The sequence below is a fragment of the Procambarus clarkii genome, chromosome 53 (assembly GCF_040958095.1).
Source record: "Procambarus clarkii isolate CNS0578487 chromosome 53, FALCON_Pclarkii_2.0, whole genome shotgun sequence".
NCBI classification, from domain to species: Eukaryota; Metazoa; Arthropoda; class Malacostraca; order Decapoda; family Cambaridae; genus Procambarus; species Procambarus clarkii.
This window is the reverse complement of record NC_091202.1, coordinates 5,313,492-5,338,383: the sequence shown is the minus strand read 5'-3', so window position 1 is coordinate 5,338,383 and position 24,892 is coordinate 5,313,492. Positions and strand designations below refer to the sequence as shown.

Here is a 24,892-nt window from a genome sequence, read left to right as displayed (position 1 = left end):
GGTATTAATAAAAAGATTTATTATGTAAAATAAATAAAAAAGGCCCAAGGGCCATGAAGTAACAAGAATGCAAGGCTGGCACAAGCTGGCGTAAGTAGAGAAGACGGAAGATTCTTCATATTAAAAGACCCTGCTTCTCCAAGATGGCAGTTACACCCTGCTTGCCCTGGACAATCATCATATGGAGAAGGACTGTTTACTGTGAAGGGAAGTCCACAAATGCAATGCCAGCATGAGTCAGTCTTGAAGGGTAAACGATGATGGCACCCTCACAGTAACACAAAAGCCGAGCAAGCCCAGTGAGGAAGACCTGTTGATGGGAAAGGAGGAGAATCATTAGTCACAACAAAATCCACATAGAAACAAAGGAGAGAAAAAAAATAAAGTGGATGTCTTCTTTTTGTATAGACATAATAAATATTGCCATTTGGCTATGTATTTATATGATATATAATAGAATACAGCATAAAACAAAATAAGAGGGGTGGTAGGAGAAGAAAAGATTAGTGTTCAGTGAGAATCCACAAGGTCTTCTCTGAATACTCTTTATTTTCTTCAAGGCTGTGGGTCCCTACAATTGCACCAGAGGTGGTACACACCCCTATTATTATTTAAACAGGCGAGTAAAAATAGGTGAGTACACACATGGTATCAGCAAGCTTAGCCTCCAAACACACACACACACACACGGTATCAGCAAGCTTAGCCTCCAAACACACACACACATGGTATCAGCAAACTTAGCCTCCAAACACACACACACACATGGTATCAGCAAGCTTAGCTTCCAAACTCACACACACAGAAAATGGGGACATTGAAACAGTTGATAAATTTGATTTCAAGAGAGAGAGGTCACTATGGGGAACTTCAAAATTTTTTTAATAAGTAATTAGGCAGACTTGTTGCTAGACAGGGAAGTAAATTAAATGTATGCCAAATTTTGCAAAATATACAATGAAGGCACACAAACATTCAGACCAAAACAGAGATGCAGGGCCAGAAAACAGGATCGGTTCAACAGAAATTGAGAGAGGGCCACAGACCAAAAGACACAAAAATGGAATGAAAGACATTGAAAAACTACAAGCAGATGTCAACAAAGTTTTCGATTGGGCAGCAGAAAATAACATGATGTTTAACAGTGATAAATTTCAGGTATGGCAAAAATGAGGATCTGAAACATAATACAGGGTACAAAACACAATCGAATCTTCCCATAGTAGAAAAACAGCATGTCAAGGATTTGGGAATAATGATGTCCGACGATCTAATGTTTAGGGAGCATAACCAAGCAAATATTGCGTCAGCCAGAAAAATGATCGGATGGATTATGAGAACTTTCAACTCCAGGGATCCCATCACAATGGTTGTACTCTTCAAGTCACTTATGTTGTCCCGTCTCGAGTACTGCTCAGTATTCACTTCCCCCTTCAGAGCAGGAGAGATTGCTGAAAATGTGGGATATTTGGGCTTGATTCTGATTAATTAATAATTAAAATAGTAAATTAAATTACGAAGGACCACCCGCTTTTAAAGTAAAGAGGGAAACTGAGAATTTCAGATCATTGGATAAAATTCTAGAGAAAACCAGTGACTATGGATATGACTATTAAGTATGATCAGAAGAATAATTAATGGGCTGTATTATTAAAGAAACAAACCTCAAACACCTACATTGGGGGGTTATTACTGGAGGTCAGTACGTCCAGGAATCATTGTGGTTCGTTCACTAATTCAATTAATAATAATCTAATCCTATAAATAATGCTGAATAATGCTGAATAATAATGAAATAATGCTTCTTTGTATTATTCATACAAAGAAGAACATGAATATGAGCATAGTAATGAGTTACAGTAAATCACACATTATGTTGAAACATTCTGAATGTATCAAATTGCTAGAATATGGAAAAAAAGAAATAAGCCTTAGCTTGTAGTAGGTTCCTTTAGATAACCCTGGAAGTCCTCTTAATCTCCAAGTCTGGTACACTGACGAATGGCACGGTTAACATGGAGAAGACAGCGTGAGGAATTCGTCTCTCGAGCTGCAAGATAAATAACTACCAGTAGCAATTGATTTAACTACTCAATTCATATTCAAGATTATTGATATCTACAGATGGAATTCTAATCACCTGTTATTAGGTGTTATCTCGCCGCGTGACGCGCAATCACCCCGCTATTATTAAACCTGTAAATGATGCATCAAATAAAGGGTACTTAGCTGTGGGCACTGTATAAGTATTAAGATTGCCGTAATTTCGCATCCCAGGCTCCGGTGAACCTATCCTGGATTGATGCGTTTCAAGCTGGCTGATCACGTGTCGTCAGGAACCAAGTCTAGGGTCCCTCTTTTAACACCAGCACTAGTTGAAGATATTATCTGCAAGGTCGTTCACGCCTCACAGTGGCGGCTTTCATCTGCGGATGAATAACACCTGCCCGATTTGCTGGGCAATGGCGTCGTTTTTGAGTACGGTAAGTACAGTTCAGCCTCCTTCCGGCTCTGCACGTGTCCGCGTACCGACCAACTACCGACTGAGGATGGCGTCCCCCAACCCACGCCGAGTCGACGTTCATGACACAAATAATTGTCTTGAACATTAATATTTCTCGCATTCGCGCTTGAAACTCTAAAGACTGGACGGGTTTATTATTTAGAGGAACGAAATATTATTTTTTAACTATTTAAGAATAGTAAATATATAAGGGAGAGGAATTAATGTCTCCCCATGGCATTCATTGATGACGTTAACACTATCGCGAGGTAGACGGTATAATTCTAACGCTCTATTCAGCTTTTAGTTAGAGAACAATTCGTCTGCAATCAGTTGTCACACAGAATGCTTTAATTATGGAGAATCGTATTTAATTCTCACACAAATTAAATATAATGTGTTTTACTGTAAAGAAATCTGACGCAATACTGGCGTCAGGTGACGTGAGAATTCTAGCCTAATGCACAGATGAATTATTAGTACAGGAGAATTCTACGAGTTGTTAATTTTACTTACTATAATATTAAGTATGGTTAGTAATAAGTAATGAGAATACAACAATGCTGTATTCGATGTTGGAAATATCCAACATAACTCTGGGGTGGGATTCCCATGGTCGCAGTGTACTGTGTTGTACTGACCTATCCCGAAGTGATATTAAGATTAATACATTAGTATGTTAGTATGTTAGTACATACATAACGAACGTCCCGGATTTATCAAGGACTTACAAGAACTTGAGTCTTGCTATTTACATGTCAAATGAAACATGTTGTTTGTAGCCTACACAATATTTATAAAATTTAACTCTCCCAATTTAAACTAACAGAATCTATGGTGATGCGATATCCTGGGTCATAGTGACGTGTAATGTTTCGTTACGTGATATCACATCGTAGTTTCATCATAGTTACCTAAGTGAGATGTGAAGGAAATTACTCTTCTTCAGAGTTGTAATAGGCTTGCAGTTTCCCTTAGTGGAAACATGCATGAAATATGGAAACATTAAATGATTAAGTTATCGGTAATCAGGAACACTCTAAAGCTCACAATAAACTCAACAACTAGGGTCGCAGTGACATGTAATGGTGTATTACGTAGCTGCTGAATCGTAGGTAAACTCAGAATAAGTTCCTAAGAACTGATAACACTATTGTATGATTATACAGTAAAGTATTATTAGTCATTTAAGGTCAAGGAGACTATGACACTACAGTAAGGTCACTGTCTAGGGTCGCTGTGACTTGTAACTATTGAGTTACTAGACAATAACATCACGCAGCATCACGATCACCTCAAATTCAAATGAGGAGATTGAATTTAATGTGCACTGCCGTGCAGTAGTCATGCTGACTGATGGTACAATTAATTTTGCTAACTAGCTAAAATAATAGAAAGGTAGAGAACTGAAAAGTTTATTCATTAAATCAAGGAAAATTCTGAGTCGACAGTGAGATTAGTAGCCTAGTCATTCTGACTTATGAGCTAATTAAATGGCAGCTCATAGGCTTGACACTGTAAACTGGTTAACACGAAATCACCTTTACATGAATTTGGGTTTATTAAATCAGTCTCTATAAGTATAGTCAACTGTAATTAATGGTGAGTACAGATTAGGCTAGTACTCAGTTGACACTACTAAAGTCCCTAAACCTACCTAAATAAATGGCTAAGCTAGTTGTGAACAAAAATGTACTCAAATTAACATGGTGAGCAGTATTAAGCTCATTAACAGGTCGAGCTATATTGAACTCGTGAACATGGTGAACTACAGTGAGCTCGTCAGCAGTGCTGACAGGGTGAGTTACAGTGAACTCGTCAACAGTGTTGACAGGGTGAGCTACAGTGAGCTCGTTAGCTAGTGCTAACAGGGTGAGTTGCAGTGAACTCGTCAACAGTGTTGACAGGGTGAGCTACATTGAGCTCGTTAGCTGGTGCTAACAGGGTGAGCTGCATGGAGCTCGTTAACAGTTAACAGGGTGAGTTACATGGAACTCGTCAACAGTGTTGACAGGGTGAGCTCGTTAGCTGGTGCTAACAGGATGAGATGCATGGAGCTCGTTAACCGTTAACAGGTTGAGTTCAGTGAACTCGAATTAACGAGGTGGAGTTTTGTCATTCAGTTATCATGGCGAGCAATATTAAGCTCGTGCGCATGGTGAACGAGCACTCATATTATTACGTTAATTCTAAGGTGAGCTATGTTAAGCTCATGAAGCATGTTAATTAACAATGCTAATGTTTAACGGTAATGCATTAAACATATTAGTTCTCTGTAAATTCGCTTACTTATTAGTAAGTTTGCAAGTTTGTTCGTGCTGCGCTCCTACACTAAATAAGCAGAAACGAAAGAAAAACAACTCAAACAAATTAACGCAAGTATTTATCACTAATTCTTAGTGCAGAATACATGGTATTAAGAAGGGTTTCTTGGCAAACCTTTAAGCGCAAGTATAGTGGACCAGTGGTCCTAGTGAATGTTATCACTAAATTCAGAAAATGCCAGTGGCATTAAGTGCTAGATTCTCTAGCCTAACATTATTAATTCCTAGGGAGTACTAGATTCTCTAGCCTAACATTACAATTTAACTAGGAAGACTGAGTGTGGTCAATTACTACTTGTCGAGAATAATTCTAGGTCTGCAGTGAATTCAATGGCTTGGTCGCTGTGTCTTGTACTTGTTTGAGTACGGACCATTGGTTTTCACTGAGAGCTATGAAACATCTCGGCGAGTATCAATTGTACTACCTTCAATCTGAGTTTATTACTCAGCTGCATTTCTCCCTTTAGCTTGCTGCTGGAGAATTGATTTACTGCTGACTAATTTATTATTGTTGGCAGGTTTAGGCTTGTTCACATTCAGAACTTTACCAGTAAGTAAGTAGCCTCCTGCAGATTGGAGCATATTCATTCCCAATCGTTTAACATGTCCAGTTATGAACTGGTAATAGTAGTCGGCTCCTACTAGTACATCTACATTGTTAAGGCGGTCAGACATTAACTTGTTGTCAGCCAAATTAATTTCACGTTCCTGCAGGAAGTGGGCTGTGTACCCCAGACCCTTAATGTTTAAGTCTAAAGGTATTTGATCTACAACAATGGCTTGGACAGCCTTGGCATGACTACCTAGTCGTACAAGCGGTTGAACTACAGAGTATTCATGGGTTCCTCGATTTATCATGAACCCTGACAAGTTTAATTTTACTTGTCCTATTGGTTGTAAATTAAGTGCATCTGCTGCCCTTTGAGTAATGAAAGTTCTCTTGGAACCTTGATCAAATAGTCCACGTATGGTGATCTTGGCTCCTCTGTTCTTCACTTGAAGTTGGGCAGTAGGCAAAGCAGCATCCACTTGAGATGCTTGGGAAGTTACGCTGTACACATCTCGCACCTTGCAGCACTGTACTGGTGTAGATTCTCTACGTCCTATTCTAGGATTGACATAATTAGTCCTAACTAATTTGCACAGTGCAGCATGATGCTTGCCCCTTCTACACCTATTGCAGGTGTTCAGTGGGGTGTCACAGCTGTTAACATTATGTGGTTTGAGACACCTAGTACATTTGTGTAACTGTTTGAGTCGTCCGACTCTTGTGTCTCTATTAGGATAATTAGTACATTTGTACAGAGAATGTTTTTGATTGCAAAACAAGCACATTCCCCATCCTACAGATCGTTTAGGGGTTACCGGTTTAGGTAAAACGGTATTTGCAGGTTGTAATGGTTTTGCTGTTTGCATTTGCTTGTTATTTATTCTCTTGTGAGTACTTGGTGTACTCTGGGGAACCATTAACAGGCTCTTGGGAGTGCTCTTTGGACTATTAGGTCTCTTAGGAGCACCTGTGGGACTCTTAGGCCTCACTGATGAATCAGTATTTGACTGATTGTTGTTACATTGAGTATTAGCACCTTGGTTACCTAGTGACAGTGTCACTTTAGGAGTTTCAGGCAAGGAAACTGATGTAGGTACAGTTTTGGTGCATTCAGATTTAGCATTAATTGCTTGGTCTGCTGTATGATTGCTCATATTACGCAAACCTGTAAATATATCCTGCATTGACAGGGTATTACCATTCTGGCATACATATAGTTTATTAAGTGTGTCACCAGACAATTTTCTTTGGATGATAAGTTTAGTCATCCACTCAGTAGTTGGGTGATCCACCTCTTTACTGAAAGAATTTATCAGTGACTCAAGCTGAAAACTAAAGGCTTGTAAAGAGTCACCTGATTGCTCTGGTGAAGATAAATTTAATAATTGGTGCACAAGGTTTATAATAGTCTTCTCATTGTTAGCACTTGCTTTAGAAGGCTGTTGAGAGCAATTGTGACCATTACTTGTGTTGCTTAAGGCTTCTTGCTTAGCCTCAGCTTTGATTACAGCTTCGACTGCTGCTGCAGCATTAGCTTTATCATTTTCTGGTTCAGATTCACTGATCATTGCAGTTTCACTTGTTTCATCGGCAGCTTCACTTGTTTCTCTGGGTTCTGGTGATAAGCTAGTTAATTCAGTAGCATTATGTATTGCACTTATAGAATCCAGGGAACATTGAGAAGAGTGGTCTGAAATTTGATCAGACTCAGTAACCAAATCACCACATGAAGCGGCATTAGATGAGAGGTTAGAAAATGAAGGTTGAACTTCAGTTGTTGATCCTGTATAGTGATCAGTATTGATTAGAGGATTCTCCTCGTCTTGATTTAGCTCAAGTATTTCATCTGAGCTGAGTGTTAACCTGGATACAGGTCTATTAATGATCTGATCTACCCACTCGGGAATATCTTGTCTCGCAAGCACCTCCTTATATCGGTCTAAACTGGTTTGAACAGAATGTTCATAGTTATCGAGATCAGATTCTGTTAGACGTAAGTGGTCTGAGACAGTATGACCAGCTTGGAGTAAATTCCTGTGGGACTCGATTACAGTCTTGATATAGTCATATTTTTGGCTGGCGATCCTTATGTAACTTGCTAGTCTATAGACGTCACCTGGGTCAGTTTCGACACAGAAATGACATTTCATAAGCAGTTTTCCTAAAGGACCTTGAAGAGCTGTCAAGAATCTTGCGTTCCTTTCTAAAGGATTCATTCTTGCGGTAATTGAGCCTGATAGGGCTTATGTAGCTAGTGGTATAGCTATGGTATCTGCTCCTTGATGTAGAGCAGGTATAATGATTTATAGCCTGATAGGGCTTATGTAGCTAGTGGTATAGCTATAGTCTGCTCCTTGATGCAGAGCAGGTATAAGTATTGACAGTCTGATAGGGCTTATGTAGCTAGTGGTATAGCTATAGTGTCTGCTCCTTGATGCAGAGCAGGTATAATTATTGACAGCCTGATAGGGCTTATGTAGCTAGTGGTATAGCTATAGTCTGCTCTTTGATGCAAAGCAGGTATAATTATTGACAGCCTAATATTTCTTGAGGCTGGTCGTAATTTACCTCATTTAGAGGTTAGCTACCTACCTAATAATAAGCAACTAAGATTTGAGTGGTACCTTGGTCTCACTACAGGTGTTCCACAGCTTAGCTCTTCTAAATCAGCCTCGGATGGGTAGCAGACTTACAGTAACACTCAAAAACATACATAGAAATATGCAATAAAATAATTACACAATAAATGGTTAATCCCACCCTTGATAGGGTCAGCACAAAAGAATAATATATATCACAAACTAGCTCAAGCCTAGTCGTGAGAATTTCTACTTGAGAAACTACAACTATATTTAGTCTGTGCTTGTGCCAGATTCAACACAATCACAGCCTAAATTGCTACCTAATGAAGGTTGGCAAAGATTATATTATGGTGCAGTAATGTGCAAATAATTGTGCTGTGTTTTTGGGTTTTTTGTATTTTATAATATATACACTTGTGTAATTATGTGTATAAGAAATTAAATGAACACAAAGGAATTAATTGTGTTTGGCAAGTATTCTACTGCCATAAATATTATCTAACTCCTGAATGTACTCCTAATTGTGGAATAAAATATTATCAGGGTTAGTAATGATTAACTAGTATGAGATCAGTAATTTATATTAGTATACTGGATCCCTAAATGTTAATGATCCAATGACTTGAGTGAATCAGTAATTTTAACATGGATTCAGGCTATAATAGACAGTCTGCTGACAGCCATATATTGAAGCACTGGTATAGCCCAAATGGCCAACACCTAATTGGTGTTAGTGATTAAGATAAGGTTATGAGCTGTTGCTCTTGGTGACCTAAGGGTTCTACTTCAGTATGAAGTGTAGGTCTAAATGTTGTGGGTAATTGGTTATGACCCACTAAAGCTACGTATAAGGTAGCTATGTTAGTGTGATCTAGGCTAACTGATGTGTTACACTGTTAGTCGACACAATTAATTAAATAGTTAGTCTAGCTTCTATCACACAAGGATTAGTTATTAATGGTTAATATTTTAATTATAAATTTAATGCCTATCCGATTCGAAGGACCATATTGTGGGATATTTGGGCTTGATTCTGATTAATTAATAATTAAAATAGTAAATTAAATTACGAAGGACCACCCGCTTTTAAAGTAAAGAGGGAAACTGAGAATTTCAGATCATTGGATAAAATTCTAGAGAAAACCAGTGACTATGGATATGACTAGAAAGTATGATCAGAAGAATAATTAATGGGCTGTATTATTAAAGAAACAAACCTCAAACACCTACATTGGGGGGTTATTACTGGAGGTCAGTACGTCCAGGAATCAGTGTGGTTCGTTCACTAATTCAATTAATAATAATCTAATCCTATAAATAATGCTGAATATAATATTATTCATACAAAGAAGAACATGAATATGAGCATAGTAATGAGTTACAGTAAATCACACATTATGTTGAAACATTCTGAATGTATCAAATTGCTAGAATATGGAAAAAAAGAAATAAGCCTTAGCTTGTAGTAGGTTCCTTTAGATAACCCTGGAAGTCCTCTTAATCTCCAAGTCTGGTACACTGACGAATGGCACGGTTAACATGGAGAAGACAGCGTGAGGAATTCGTCTCTCGAGCTGCAAGATAAATAACTACCAGTAGCAATTGATTTAACTACTCAATTCATATTCAAGATTATTGATATCTACAGATGGAATTCTAATCACCTGTTATTAGGTGTTATCTCGCCGCGTGACGCGCAATCACCCCGCTATTATTAAACCTGTAAATGATGCATCAAATAAAGGGTACTTAGCTGTGGGCACTGTATAAGTATTAAGATTGCCGTAATTTCGCATCCCAGGCTCCGGTGAACCTATCCTGGATTGATGCGTTTCAAGCTGGCTGATCACGTGTCGTCAGGAACCAAGTCTAGGGTCCCTCTTTTAACACCAGCACTAGTTGAAGATATTATCTGCAAGGTCGTTCACGCCTCACAGTGGCGGCTTTCATCTGCGGATGAATAACACCTGCCCGATTTGCTGGGCAATGGCGTCGTTTTTGAGTACGGTAAGTACAGTTCAGCCTCCTTCCGGCTCTGCACGTGTCCGCGTACCGACCAACTACCGACTGAGGATGGCGTCCCCCAACCCACGCCGAGTCGACGTTCATGACACAAATAATTGTCTTGAACATTAATATTTCTCGCATTTGCGCTTGAAACTCTAAAGACTGGACGGGTTTATTATTTAGAGGAACGAAATATTATTATTTAACTATTTAAGAATAGTAAATATATAAGGGAGAGGAATTAATGTCTCCCCATGGCATTCATTGATGACGTTAACACTATCGCGAGGTAGACGGTATAATTCTAACGCTCTATTCGGCTTTTAGTTAGAGAACAATTCGTCTGCAATCAGTTGTCACACAGAATGCTTTAATTATGGAGAATCGTATTTAATTCTCACAAATTAAATATAATGTGTTTTACTGTAAAGAAATCTGACGCAATACTGGCGTCAGGTGACGTGAGAATTCTAGCCTAATGCACAGATGAATTATTAGTACAGGAGAATTCTACGAGTTGTTAGTTTTACTTACTACAATATTAAGTATGGTTAGTAATAAGTAATGTGAATACAACAATGCTGTATTCGATGTTGGAAATATCCAACAGAAATAGAGGGAATACAGAGAACATATACGGCACGCATAGACGAGATAAAACACCTAAATTATTGGGATCGTCTCAAAGCTCTCCAAATGTACTCTCTAGAAAGGAGACGAGAGATATACCAAATAATATACACATGGAAGATACTGGAGGGCCAGGTCCCAAATCTACACAGTAAAATAACAACGTACTGGAGTGAACGATATGGAAAAAAATGCAAGATTGAACCAGTGAAGAGCAGAGGTGCCACAGGCACAATCAGAGAGCACTGTATAAACATCAGAGGTCCGCGGTTGTTCAACGTCCTCCCAGCAACTATAAGAAATATTGCCGGAACAACCGTGGACATCTTCAGGAGAAAACTGGACTGTTTTCTAAGAGAAGTTCCGGATCAGCCGGGCTGAGGTGGGTATGTGGCCCTGCGGGCCGCTCCAAGCAATAGCCTGGTGGACCAAACACTCACAAGTCGAGCCTGGCCTCGGGCCGGGCTTGGGGTGTAGAAGAGCAGAACCCCATCAAGCAGGTATCAATATAGAAAGAAGCCAAACCCCAAATCATACCAGCGATACAAAGATGCGAGAAACAACTATACAGCAGTAAGGGGAGAGGCAGAAAGAAATTTTTAAAAAGTGATAATGGATAAATGTAAAACAGAACTGGGCCTATTCTACAAATTCATAAACAACAAATTGCAGGTAAAGGATAATATCCAGAGGTTGAAAATAGGAAACAGATTCACAGAAAATGATAATGCAATGTATGAAACATTAAACCAAAAGTTCCTAAGTGTGTTTATACAAAATGAAATCTTAAGAGAACCAGACACAATAAGAATTTCTGAGAACATCATAGAGCGTATAGAGGTGTCTAGAGATGAAGTGGAAAATATGCTAAAGGAGCTAAGTAAGAACAAAGCAGTGGTCCAGATGGAGTTTCACCATGGGTTCTGAGAGAATGTGCATCTGAGCTCAGCCTTCCACTTTACCTGATCTTTCAGGCATCCCTGTGTACAGGAGTCATAGCAAACATGTGAAAAAAGGCTAACATAGTTCCAATCTACAAAAGTGGCAACAGGGAAGACCCCACCCCTCTCAGTTATAGACCTGAATCATTGACAAGTGTAACAGTGAAAAGATTGAAAACAAATAATAAAAACTAAATGGGAAGAACACCTGGAGAGAAATTATATAATATCACACAGACAGTATTGTTTTCGATCTGGAAGATCCTGTGTATCGAATTTACTCAGTTTCTATGATTGAGCCACAGAGATTTTAAAGGAAAAAGGTAGTTGGGTCGACTGCATCTATCGAGACATAAAAAGGCTTTCGACAGAGTTCCACATAAGAGGTTGTTCTGGAAACTAGAAAATTTTGGATGGGTGACAGGTAAGCTTCTAACATGGATGAAAAATTTTCTGACTTATAGAAAAATGAGGGCAGTAATCAGAGGCAATCGGACTGGAGAAGTGTCACAAGTGGAGTACCACAGTACATGCACCAGAAATGTTCATTGTCTACATAAATGATCTACCAGTTGGAATACAGAATTATATAAACATGTTTGCTGATGCTGCTAAGATAATGGGATGGATAAGAAATTTAGATGATTGTAATGCCCTTCAAGAAAACCTGGACAAAATAAATATATGGAGCACCACTTGGCAAATGAAATTTAATGTGAATAAATGTCATTTATGGAATGTGGAATAGAACATAGATCCCACACAACCTACAAATTATGTGAGAAATCTTTATATAATTCTGATAAAAGAAAGAGGTCTAGGGTTGATTCTAGATAGAAAACTATCACTTGAGGCCCACATAAAGAACGTTGTGTGAGGAGCCTATGCCACGCTTTCTAACTTCAGAATTTCGTTTAAATACATGGATGGCGAAATACTAAAGAAATTGTTCACGAGTTTTGTTCGGCCAAGGCTAGAATATGCAGCGGTTGTGTGGTGCCCATATCTTAAGAAGCACATCAACAAACTGGAAAAGGTGCAAAGACATGCTACTAAGTGGCTCCCATAACTAAAGGGCAAGAGCTATGTGGAGAGGTCAGAGGCATTATATATGCCAAAACTAGAAGACAACAAAAAGAGGTGATAAAATCACTATGTACAAAATAGTAACAGGAATTGATAAAATCGATAGGGAAGATTTCCCGAGACCTGGAACTTCAAGAACAAAAGGTCATAGATTTAAACTAACTAAACAAAGATGCCAAAGAAATATAAAAAAATTTCCTTTCGCATACAGAGTGGTACACGGTTGGAACAAGTTAAGTGAGAAGGTGGTGGCGGCCAAGACCGTCAGTAGTTTCAAAGCATTATGTGACAAAGAGTGCTGGGTAGATGGGACACCACGAGCGTAGCTCTAATCCTGTAACTACACTTAGGTAATTACATATGGTGTCAGCAAGCTTACCGTCGAAACACACACAAACAGCCTGCCTATTATTCAAGGCCTTCTCTGAGTACTCTTTATTTTCTTCTCTGAGGCTATGGGTCCCTAATCTTGCACCAGAGGTGGTACAACTTTTAAGTTTTTAACTACTGCACTGAGCACCTGATTTGGCAAAGACTTCTTAGTGCAATTGTCAAGGACATAATTCTGGTATTTTTTTGTTTACAAATATTCAGGTATAGTTAATGTCAAAATGTTTCAAAACTCAACAATTTATATTTCAAAACAAAAAAACCAGCGTTGAATGTAATGAAACGCCATTTTCTGGGTGAGACCCGGAGGCTCCCCGGAGCTTTACCGGCTGATATGCTAATGTCAGACTTTGGCATCAGTCATGTGTATGGAGTTCTAGGGCCTACCGGGGACCACGAGCCAGAACCAGGCCCCCTCAGAGAGGCAAGGGGAGCAATGGCCTATAGAAACCCCCGTGTGGTTGGAAGCATTCTATGTCTGCCATCGACCGGGTCAAGCATCCAGAAAGGTAAGCATTCCAAAACAAACCCCTATTCTGGTTAAAATTGCTACCTAAGCCGAACTAGTGAATAGAACTCTTCAACAGAAAACAAGGAAACTAGTATGACGTCATACGTCACCGCGCCGCTGTCTGCGCAGCTCCCCCTCCCCGGGAGGGGGAAGGGGGAGCCCCAGACCTCCCACGCCGGCTATCCACCCATCAGTTCTGAGGCTGGATGTCAAAACACGCGAAAAACGCCGACCGGAGGGAAGGAGGGTTGCCGGGGAGCCTCCGGGTCTCACCCAGAAAATGGCGTTTCATTACATTCAACGCTGGTTTTCTGGGGGGAGCCCCGTCGGCTCCCCGGAGCTAACTACCCACATAGGAAGGTCAAAGGGACAAAACCGGGAGGCGGACACCACGCACCCCCCAAGGAGGCGAGACAACCGGCAGCAAACGCCAACCCAAGGCGCCACAGCCCCGAAAATCCCGGGAACAACACGAGAACCACGAGCAGCAAGGCCCCTGCACGAACACCAAAAATCCATGCCCGAAAGACTGCAAGGCCACGTCGCCCAGACGGCAGCGAGAGCAGCGAAGCCACGAACGCCACAGGCATGAGGGAAGAACACAGGCAGCTTAGCCGCAAGAACACGGCTGACCACCCGGGACACCATCACCCGCGAACCGGGAAGAACAGAACCGGATCAACGCAAAACGCGCTCCGGACCCAAACGCCGTGGCACGCAAACAACAGCGGAGGGCCGCCACTGAACACAAAAACGACACACCCCCGGCCCGACCAACGAAGCACCAACAAACCCTGGACCCCTCCAGAATGCAGCAGCCCCACCCCGCGCCAGAAAAGATGGAGACTGCTGCCATCAAACAACCAAAACGCTAAAACCGAAGGAGCAAGAAAACTCAGCGAACCGACCCCCAGAGGCAAAGGCCCAAAGGAAAGAGCCGACGAAAAAACACACCGGAACCGAAGGGGCACTACCAACCGAGGAGAAGACAGAGCACGCTGACCAGAGACCAGGATGGTGCAAGCGGCGCACGAACAGGCCGGAGGTGAAATGACGCACAAGACAGCTGACTAACGGTGCAGAAGCAACACCAAGACCGAAAGCAAGCTGAAGCGGCTCCGCCTGCGCCGCACGAAAAGAGGCGACAGTATGTGGCAAGACGACGGCCCCCAACCCCCACTAGAAAACCAAGCCGAGAGTAAACCAAGCTAACAAGAGGAACCACCTAAGAAGGGACAGGAAAAGGAAGGACCGCCAAAATACCCCATACTGCCGCCAAGAGAAGCACGCAGGTGGGACACCTACCACGAAGCCACCCGACCACCAACCGGAGGCGAGACCACGAGGCAGAACATAAGCAGCCCCGACAAGGCCCCCCCGAGCCCAGGAAAAAGGCGGAGCCGCGAGAAGATCTCGGGCGCGACCACCGAAACCCAGGCGGCACAAGGAGATGGAACGTCTGCCGAACAGAAAACTCCCCGAAGCATGCAAGCCCGCCAGGAGTTCAGAAACGACGGGTCCGACGCGAGACATCGCAAGAACCCCCCCCCCCCAAAAAAAAAAAAAACAACAACCGGCAGGGCAAGCTAGGAAAACCAAAGAAGGCGGAAGGGTCGCCGCCAGAACAGGACCCGAACCAAGGGTCACGAACAACTGCAACAGACCGAGAAAGAAGCACATCACAGGACACAGGCTGACCAACGCCTAAGAACACACGCAGAACATCCCTGCTGCAGAGGAGGCAGGAAGAAAGAGCAGAAGCACAAAAAAAAAAAAAAAAACAGGAGAACAACCAGGGGTGGACAATCAGGCAGGGACAAAAACCCCACGCAATCCCCAGGCACAAAACGGCAGCAAAGTGCCACTCCACAACCGGACACAGGCACAAGGACACGCCACCGTGAAACACGGTACCAATGCACACGTGCAGCAGCAGCAACAGGCACCACTGCAACATGCAACATGTAAATAGCAACTCCCCTCTGCAAAGGCAGAGAACGGAGCAGGCAGACCCCAGACAGGGCCAACGGAGACACGACAAAACCCTGCAGGCCCAGAAACCTGCACCAGGCGACCGACGGCGGAGAAACCCCGCTCGATACCTGCTGGATGAGGTACTGGGAGCTCTTTTACACCTCAAGCCCGGCCCAAGGTCAGGCCAGACCGGCCAGAGGATGGCCCACCAGGCAGCTGCTAGGAGCAGTCCACCGGCCCACATACCCCCACAACCAGGACGGGCCGGAACTGCCATACGAAAACAGGCCAGTGCGCCCTGGAAGTCCACGGACGAACCAGCAAGAAGGCTTATGCTCGCAAGGAGGTCGTGTAACAAGCACAGACCACTGATGGTAATACAGTGTTCCCCAAAAGTGCCAAGAGTACCACTGCACTCCACTGGTACTATCCCGCAAGTTCTACCAGATAGGCGGGACCCAAGAGCCAGAGCTCAAATCCTGCAAGCACAGCCAGGAGCCTCACCAGGTGAGTACAGAACCAACCCTACAACCCCCACACCTCACAACATTAAAAAAGGAGGGTCCCCTGAATGACTCCAGCATGGGTTGGACATGTACATGAGGGGGACAGGAAGGGGTGATAAAGGGACAGTCACTGGTGTGCGAACGGTCTCAGTCGTACAAAAATATACCTAAATAAAAGACAGGTATATAAACACCGCCGCATCCAGCGCCCGGCCAAAAGACGCCAGACTGCAGAAACTCACCTGGCGAATGGTGGCACGAACTTGACACGACTCAACCGTGCCCAGAAGAACTTGGGAGCACCGCCAGGTGAAGACGCCAGAGCCGGACCCTGCCGGACCCGCAGGAGAACAGGGAGAGGCGAAGGAGGCGGTCCACACCCATGACACAGGGAAAACCGCGGTGTCCTCCCCACAACTGGGAACCAGGACACCCCCGGCGCGAAGGGGCACATACCGCAGCCAGGGAGAAGAACGAGAGGCGAAGCACTGTAGCAAAAAAGGGCGCAAAACCCCAGCACTGAAACACCGCCCAGACCAAAACAAACTCCACGACGCATGCGCATAACACGCTGGCCGAACCGCACACCCTCCCTGCGGGAAGGCGCCAGCCAGGACTACTGCACGAGAAAAGGAGCCAAAAGAGGAAGCAGGAACAATAAAACCGGCCAAAAGAAGCAAAGAGCCCACACAAAAAAAAAAAAGGAACCCAACCGGGCGACAAGTAACCCAACCGGGCGACAAGCAGCCCAACCGGGCGACAAGTAGCCCAACCGGGCGACAAGTAGCCCAACAGGGCGACAAGTAGCCCAACAGGGCGACAAGTAGCCCAACAGGGCGACAAGTAGCCCAACAGGGCGACAAGTACTAGGAGCCGACAGACGTTCCAATAATGCGGGAAGTAGCGAAAAACCTTCCCGTACCCTCGAGAACACAGAAGCCAACACTAGTCCCGAAGGCACACGAAGGCGCAGGCGCACCCGAGATCAGAAGTCACGCAGAACCCCATCGAACGGGGAAACATGACAAAAACACCGTCCCAAAAAGCGGGGGAGGAAACATCCACCCACAGGACGGAACCAACCGACTCAAAGGCCAAGGAACCGAGCCCGGGGAGGGGCCGACGTCCAACAGCACGTACGGCGAGTGGGGAGGAAAGACCCCACTCCGCGTAACCACAAGCCCCGCCTAGAGGGGGATAAAAAACCCCACGGGGTCTAACAGGGCCAAGGCCCCCCCAAGTCAGCCCCTCCCCAGCCCCGGGAACCTACACGACAGGCCCCGGGGCCGAGCCGTTCCCCCAAAGCCCCGGCCGTACCAGAAAACCGGGGCAGCCGTGAAAACACTAAGGAAGGGAGCCCACTGGCAGACTCATACAACACGGCTGGAGGAACAGGCCCAAATGCCCCCGTCACTACCCCGGAAGGGGAATTCCCCGAGACTGCCCGAGTCTCAACACCACCAAACACCCCGCCCTGAACCTACAGACGGTAAGGAACCGGATGCAGGCAGGAAGGGTGAACCAGGGGAAAGACAAGGGGGCGTGGATGGAACCGAAGCAACCAACACCCCCAAGTCCCAAAACGATCTACAACGGGGCAGCCCCGGGGCTCCCGGGGAGGAAACCACGAGAACGTTGCCACCACCAAGGCTCAAGTGCAACGCCCCTGCTGCCCGCACCTGCTTTGTTAGCACAACTGGGTAACCGAGCCACAACGAGCAACCAAACTCGCAGGACACCGGGTCGAAGGTGTCACCGACCCCACAGGCAGCAGACGGAGGCAAAACAGAGAGTCACCCAGAGACAAAAGGTGAGAGCAACCCTCAAACTCGCTGGAAGTGAGGGTGGGGGGGGCTCTGGGGTCACATCCATCGGACCCGCGCGCCCCCAGGGGTTTCCCAGGGTCCCGAGCGTTTACTTTAAGAGGACTCGCGCTCAGGTAATCCCAGGCAGGGTACTGCTAACCGGCACCCAAGCTACCAAACAACTTTCTAAGAGCTGAACCCCCGGGACGCGTACACTCACGGGGACCTAGCAGGGGGGTACCACCAGAAATACTCAGAACACAAGGGACACAAGGGGCAAGAACGAAGGCAGACCCTCCCCACCAGGTATATAAACAAAAGAAAAAGAAAACCCCGCAAGAGGACAGCGTACCCAAGCGGAACAGAGCCGGCCGCTATGATTGGTAAAGACAAGCTGCACAGTACCCCGCGCCCCACCAGTGCAAACACTGCCCCTTACTCTAAGGCGAACAAGGGAGACAGAACACCCGAGCACACAAAGAGCGGCCGAAAACCAAGCAGTAAACGGCCAAGCAGGGGCAGGACCCAAGGAGCTTGTGGAAGGTGGCCCCAAGCCCCAAGGGCAGTACTTACAGGGCACCTAGGGAAGGGAACCCTAGGCGCATGCAGCCTGAGTACTGAAGAATCACTCCCGGCTCACGCACCACCTAGAAAACAGACACCACACTCTAGGTACAGTGCTGAAACAACCACTGGAGCCGGAGCACATAACCATTGCCTATAGCATCAGCCGAAGAACTGATGGGTGGATAGCCGGCGTGGGAGGTCTGGGGCTCCCCCTTCCCCCTCCCGGGGAGGGGGAGCTGCGCAGACAGCGGCGCGGTGACGTATGACGTCATACTAGTTTCCTTGTTTTCTGTTGAAGAGTTCTATTCACTAGTTCGGCTTAGGTAGCAATTTTCACCAGAATAGGGGTTTGTTTTGGAATGCTTACCTTTCTGGATGCTTGACCCGGTTGATGGCAGACATAGAATGCTTCCAACCACACGGGGGTTTCTATAGGCCATTGCTCCCCTTGCCTCTCTGAGGGGGCCAGGTTCTGGCTCGTGGTCCCCGGTTGGCCCTAGAACTCCATACACATGACTGATGCCAAAGTCTGACATTAGCATATCAGCCGGTAAAGCTCCGGGGAGCCGACGGGGCTCCCCACAGAAAAGTAATGAAAACATTACAAAACATTAAAATATAGCCTAATTAATTAATTAATAAAATAGCACAACTCTCAGAATGTCTAAAGGTGCTTTGAGCAATGAAGTAGTTAATTTTATATATATAATATTATATATAAAATATATATTTACCTGTGACTACTGCTTAGCAAAAATTTGATCTCTGTGAAAATTGGTCTCGTCATTGCTAGGAGATATTTTAAGACCATGATTTGCTGTGAATGGCACTGTAGTCTTCAAGTCATCAATCTAAAAATAGAGGTAATCTTTTAAAATGTAAATTTTGTATAAAAAAAATGCAAAAATAAATTGCAAGAATAATATGAAGTTATTATACAATTTTGTTTTAATTATTTAAATATTTGTGAGACATTATTAAGAAATGTATGAAGTACAGATTCTCTAAGACCTGATATGTATCTGCTTATGTTCCACCACATTACATTCAGGGCTGAAGAGAAAACACAGCCAGTAAGGTAATGATCACTTAGGATGGACTGGGATGCTACATGTAGGTTGGGGCTAAGCTGCGTGAGGCTAGGATGCCCAGCCTGCCTTGTCTAGGCTGGGCTGGGCTAGGCAACACTAGGAAGGAGTTAACAAATCTCTGGAGTGCCTTACTTTTCCTGATATCCTTAAAAAAGCAAGAATGATGCCATTTTATAAAGGAGGTGAGACAGCAGACATAAAACAATTAAAGAAAAATATCAAATCTACTTATACTTTCAAAAATATTTGATTTTTTTTTTTTACAAACATCTCTTCCTACTTTGTAAAATTCAACATGAATACAAACACACATACACATCCCTAGGAAGCAGCCCATAGCAGCTGTCTAACTCCCAGGTACTTATTTACTGTTAGGTGAACCAGATATAGAGAATAACCACAAAATGCTATCTTTATAAGAACTATCTTGTAAAGCCACTAGTACACGCAGCATTTCAGGCAGGATATATAAAATATATATATATATATATATATATATGTCGTACCTAGTAGCCAGAACGCACTTCTCAGCCTACTATGCAAGGCCCGATTTGCCTAATAAGCCAAGTTTTCATGAATTAATTGTTTTTCGACTACCTAACCTACCTAACCTAACCTAACCTAACTTTTTCGGCTACATAACCCAACCTAACCTATAAAGATAGGTTAGGTTAGGTTAGGTAGGGTTGGTTAGGTTCGGTCATATATCTACGTTAATTTGAACTCCAATGAAAAAACATTGACCTCATACATAATGAAATGAGTAGCTTTATCATTTCACAAGAAAAAATGTAGAGAAAATATATTAATTCATGAAAACTTGGCTTATTAGGCAAATCGGGCCTTGCATAGTAGGCTGAGAAGTGCGTTCTGGCTACTAGGTACGACATTATATATATATATATATATATATATATATATATATATATATATATATATATATATATATATATATATTATATATATATATATTTATATATATATTTATATATATATATTTATATATATATATTTATATTATATATATATATTTAAGATGAATAGGAAAACCAGGGATATACTGAACATCTTGAATCAGAATCTTTACTTTAAAAAACATAACGTTTCGAATACTTCTCGTATTCATCATCAGATCTAAAGGAAAAAAACAGAAAACACAGTCAAATAGCTGGTAAACAAAGAACTCATACTGAACATAATTGCCTATCAAAGAAAGGAAAAAGCTTAACAAACAAAACACTTAAGCGCACTTAAAGTGATCAATACAAATTAAACTTATTAACTGTCACATATATTAAAACTAATTTAAAATCCATTAAACTACAAGATGAAATTTATAACTACTAAAACAAACCATTCTATTAAACTTACGTGAAGTGATCAGAAGTGAACCTTGATACCGAACACATAGATACTAAACACTATAACAAATATTTATATAATGACTACAAATCTACAAAAAATGTATGTAAAATACAAACAGAATAAACGAGAATTATAAAGTACTAACCAAAATCTTATAAAAAACTCAAATATTAAATAAAATTAAATACCAAAAAATGTATTATGTATCCTAAATAAAAGATTATATTAATGTACAATGTTAAGACTTCAAATAAGTAAGAAAGGGCAAAGACATGGTAAACTAAACAAAATTAAACTACCAAAATAAACTAAAAATCAAATTACAGGGCCTACTGTGCACTATACAGTGTACAATTGAACAGCTGAAAGGTTGCTATTTAACAGAGGCCGCAGCTCCTTTATATATAAGGATTCCATTACTCTCAAATCTGACTGGCCATTCATACAAGTGTCCAGAATTTTAAAATCAGATTCCAGCAGAGAATGATCAAACTCATAACAATGGTTTCTAATCTCCGAAAATGCTGGTTTAGACAATGGTAATCCAGTCCTAAAAGATAATCCCCGGTGCTCAAGTATCCTAATCTTAAAGTTCCGAATGGAACTCCCGACATATCCAGCATTACAGCTGGAACAATTATACATATATACGACATTTGAGCACAAGGGGATAGGCACTTTATCTTTAAATTTAAAATAAGAGCCTATGGTATTTGTGTTGACAAAAATAAATCTAAAGTCTACTTGAGGATAACACTGCTGCAACAGTCTCCTCAAACGACTCCTTACAGAAAAGCTAATACTGCCATAAAATGGTAATTTAATATATTTAAGATCCCTTTCCACTGTAGTAATCCTACACGATGGGTGAAACTTCTTATTTAAGAAATTCCTTATAAAAGTATAAACCATATGCACAGGATAACCATTATTTGAAAAAAAATTCACAAGAAAATTAATTTCCTGATCAAAGTTATTCCAATTAGAACATAAAACAAAGGCCCTATTCAGTAGAGTGTTAATAGCATTTGTCTTAAAAATATCAGGAACAAAGGAATTAAAATTTAAACCTAAACCAGTAAAGGTTGGTTTCCTAAAAACATTAGTGTTGAACCCATTGAGGTTATTCACTTTTACATCAAGAAACGACAATGAATTATCAACTTCACACTCTGCAGTAAACCGTATATTACTATGTTGTGCATTAAGATACTCTCTAAATTTCTCAATATGACATTGGTCCCTAAACAACAAAAAAGTGTCATCTACATATCTTCTGTACAAGACTGGATTTTGTCTGGATTTTGTAGTAAAATATTCAGACGGCTGTTAGAAATAGCAGTTAAAGACTCCATCTTTATGTTTAATAATATTTATTATAAACAAATTGATGGAGTAGCAATGGGGTCTCCTTTAGGTCCTGCACTGGCTAATGCTTTTTTGAGTTTTCACGAAATAAATTGGCTTGATAATTGTCCTTCGGCCTTTAAACCAGTCTTGTACAGAAGATATGTAGATGACACTTTTTTGTTGTTGTGATAGCCGTGTGATAACACGTGAGGAACACAAATGCAAATGGGGTGTGAGTTTTCAGTTGTATATAGTCCTGGGGACCATTCAGGCTTGTTTGCATTTGTGTTCCTCACGTGTGCCCCAAAGAATGAGGTGATTTGATAAAATGCTATGCCCAAGATTACCATCCGAGTGCCGGCGGGGAAGTGGTTCATATAGCCTCGGCTATCACTTCCTTTTGTCCGGTCGTGATGGTCAAGCGGATTAAGGCGTCCCTGTACATACCAGTTGTGGGAGTATGGGTTCGAGTCACTTCTGGGGTGTGAGTTTTCAGTTGTATATAGTCCTGGGGACCATTCAGGCTTGTTTGCATTTGTGTTCCTCACGTGTGCCCCAAAGAATGAGGTGATTTGATAAAATGCTATGCCCAAGATTACCATCCGAGTGCCGGCGGGGAAGTGGTTCATATAGCCTCGGCTATCACTTCCTTTTGTCCGGTCGTGATGGTCAAGCGGATTAAGGCGTCCCTGTACATACCAGTTGTGGGAGTATGGGTTCGAGTCACTTCTGGGGTGTGAGTTTTCAGTTGTATATAGTCCTGGGGACCATTCAGGCTTGTTTGCATTTGTGTTCCTCACGTGTGCCCCAAAGAATGAGGTGATTTGATAAAATGCTATGCCCAAGATTACCATCCGAGTGCCGGCGGGGAAGTGGTTCATATAGCCTCGGCTATCACTTCCTTTTGTCCGGTCGTGATGGTCAAGCGGATTAAGGCGTCCCTGTACATACCAGTTGTGGGAGTATGGGTTCGAGTCACTTCTGGGGTGTGAGTTTTCAGTTATATATATATATATATATATATATATATATATATATATATATATATATATATATATATATATATATATATAAATTTATGAGGGTACCACCTCTGGTGCCAATGTGGGGTTATATATATATATATATATATATATATATATATATATATATATATATATATATATATATATATATATATATATATATATAATATGAATACATACATACGGGACAAAGAGCCAGAGCTCAACCACCGCAAGCACAACTAGGTGAGTACACACACACACACTATATATATATATATATATATATATATATATATATATATATATATATATATATATATATATATATATATATATATATATATATATATATATATATATATATATATATATATGCAATTGACGATCACAAAACACTGATCATTTTATGCGGAAAATCCACAGAGAAATATGAAATGAGGTGAACGTTTCGGCTTTGTTAAAGCCTTTGTCAACACCAGACTGACTCAGTCAGTCTGGTGTTGACAAAGGCTTTAACAAAGCCGAAACGTTCACCTCATTTCATATTTCTCTGTGGATTTTCCGCATAAAATGATCAGTGTTTTGTGATCGTCAATTGCATATATATATATATATATATGAGTGTCAGACCATGGAGGAATGATTTTTTTTTAATTTATATAAAAAATTATTCCTTCTGAAGATGTATTAATATATGAAAGTACTTAAGGAAATTCCTGTTTCAATTCTTCCTCCGTGGTCTGACACTGTCACATTTTTCATCAAGTGTTAATTTTTGTGATTTACACACACGTGGCATGTTTACACACACATTATTTATATTTATATATATATATATATATATATATATATATATATATATATATATATATATATATATGGAACCCTCAACCCTATAAGTGGAGGGTTCCTACAAACTCAACCAGAGGTGGTACCCTCTATATATTAATAAAAAGGCAAGGCTATGCTAAATCTAGGCATGGATTGGCTTGGCTAAGCTGGTCAGGGCTTGGCTAGGGTAGGAAGGACTGGTCATGTTTAAAAGCAAGGCAGGGTTAGGCTAGGCAAGACTAGGTAAGGGTATACTGGGATAGGCTTGGCTACGGTAGGCTAGTAAGAGGTAAACTAGGATAAGCAAGGCTGTGCAAGCACTTTGCACAGCTAGAATGAACTATGCTAAGATGGTGTAAGCTGGGCTAGGTTAGGATAAGCTGAGTCATGTTAGGGCCCCGATTGACCAGTGGAGTCTAATGGTCTAACCTTCTAGCTAGTTTGCTGACCTAAGAGTGTAAATGCCTAGCCCCTAACCTGAGATATATACAAGAGTTGTTACATTCTTGTACAGCCAGTAGTACGCGTAGCGTTTCGGGCAGGTCCCTGGAATACGATCCCCGCCGCGAAGAATCGTTTTTTCATCCAAGTACACATTTTACTGTTGCGTTAAACAGAGGCTACAGTTAAGGAATTGCGCCCAGTAAATCCTCCCCGGCCAGGATACGAACCCATGACATAGCGCTCGCGGAACGCGAGGCAAGTGTCCTACCACTACACCACCTGCTGCAATATTAATATAAAAGAAATATTACTTATTATAATCGTAAATACTAAATACCTGTTGTGTTGATTTAGGGGCGACGACGACCGTGGGATCGGATGCGAGCCACAGGTGGCCTACACCATGCTTTCTAAGGCGTCCATCTCAT

The 24,892-nt window shown here is 42.0% G+C and overlaps 1 long non-coding RNA gene across 2 annotated transcripts; it reads right to left on the bottom strand.

Moving 5' to 3' along the window:
* Nucleotides 1–2: 2 nt before the first annotated feature.
* LOC138352286 (uncharacterized) lies at nt 3–24,892 on the bottom strand. Of its 2 annotated transcripts, none has more exons than XR_011222745.1 (3): nt 24,802–24,892; nt 19,111–19,227; nt 3–310 (listed from the first exon to the last, which is right to left on the bottom strand). It is a non-coding gene; the product is annotated as an uncharacterized lncRNA (long non-coding RNA). The 2 variants fall into 2 exon arrangements; XR_011222744.1 differs by lacking the exon at nt 24,802–24,892 and adding an exon at nt 20,839–20,865.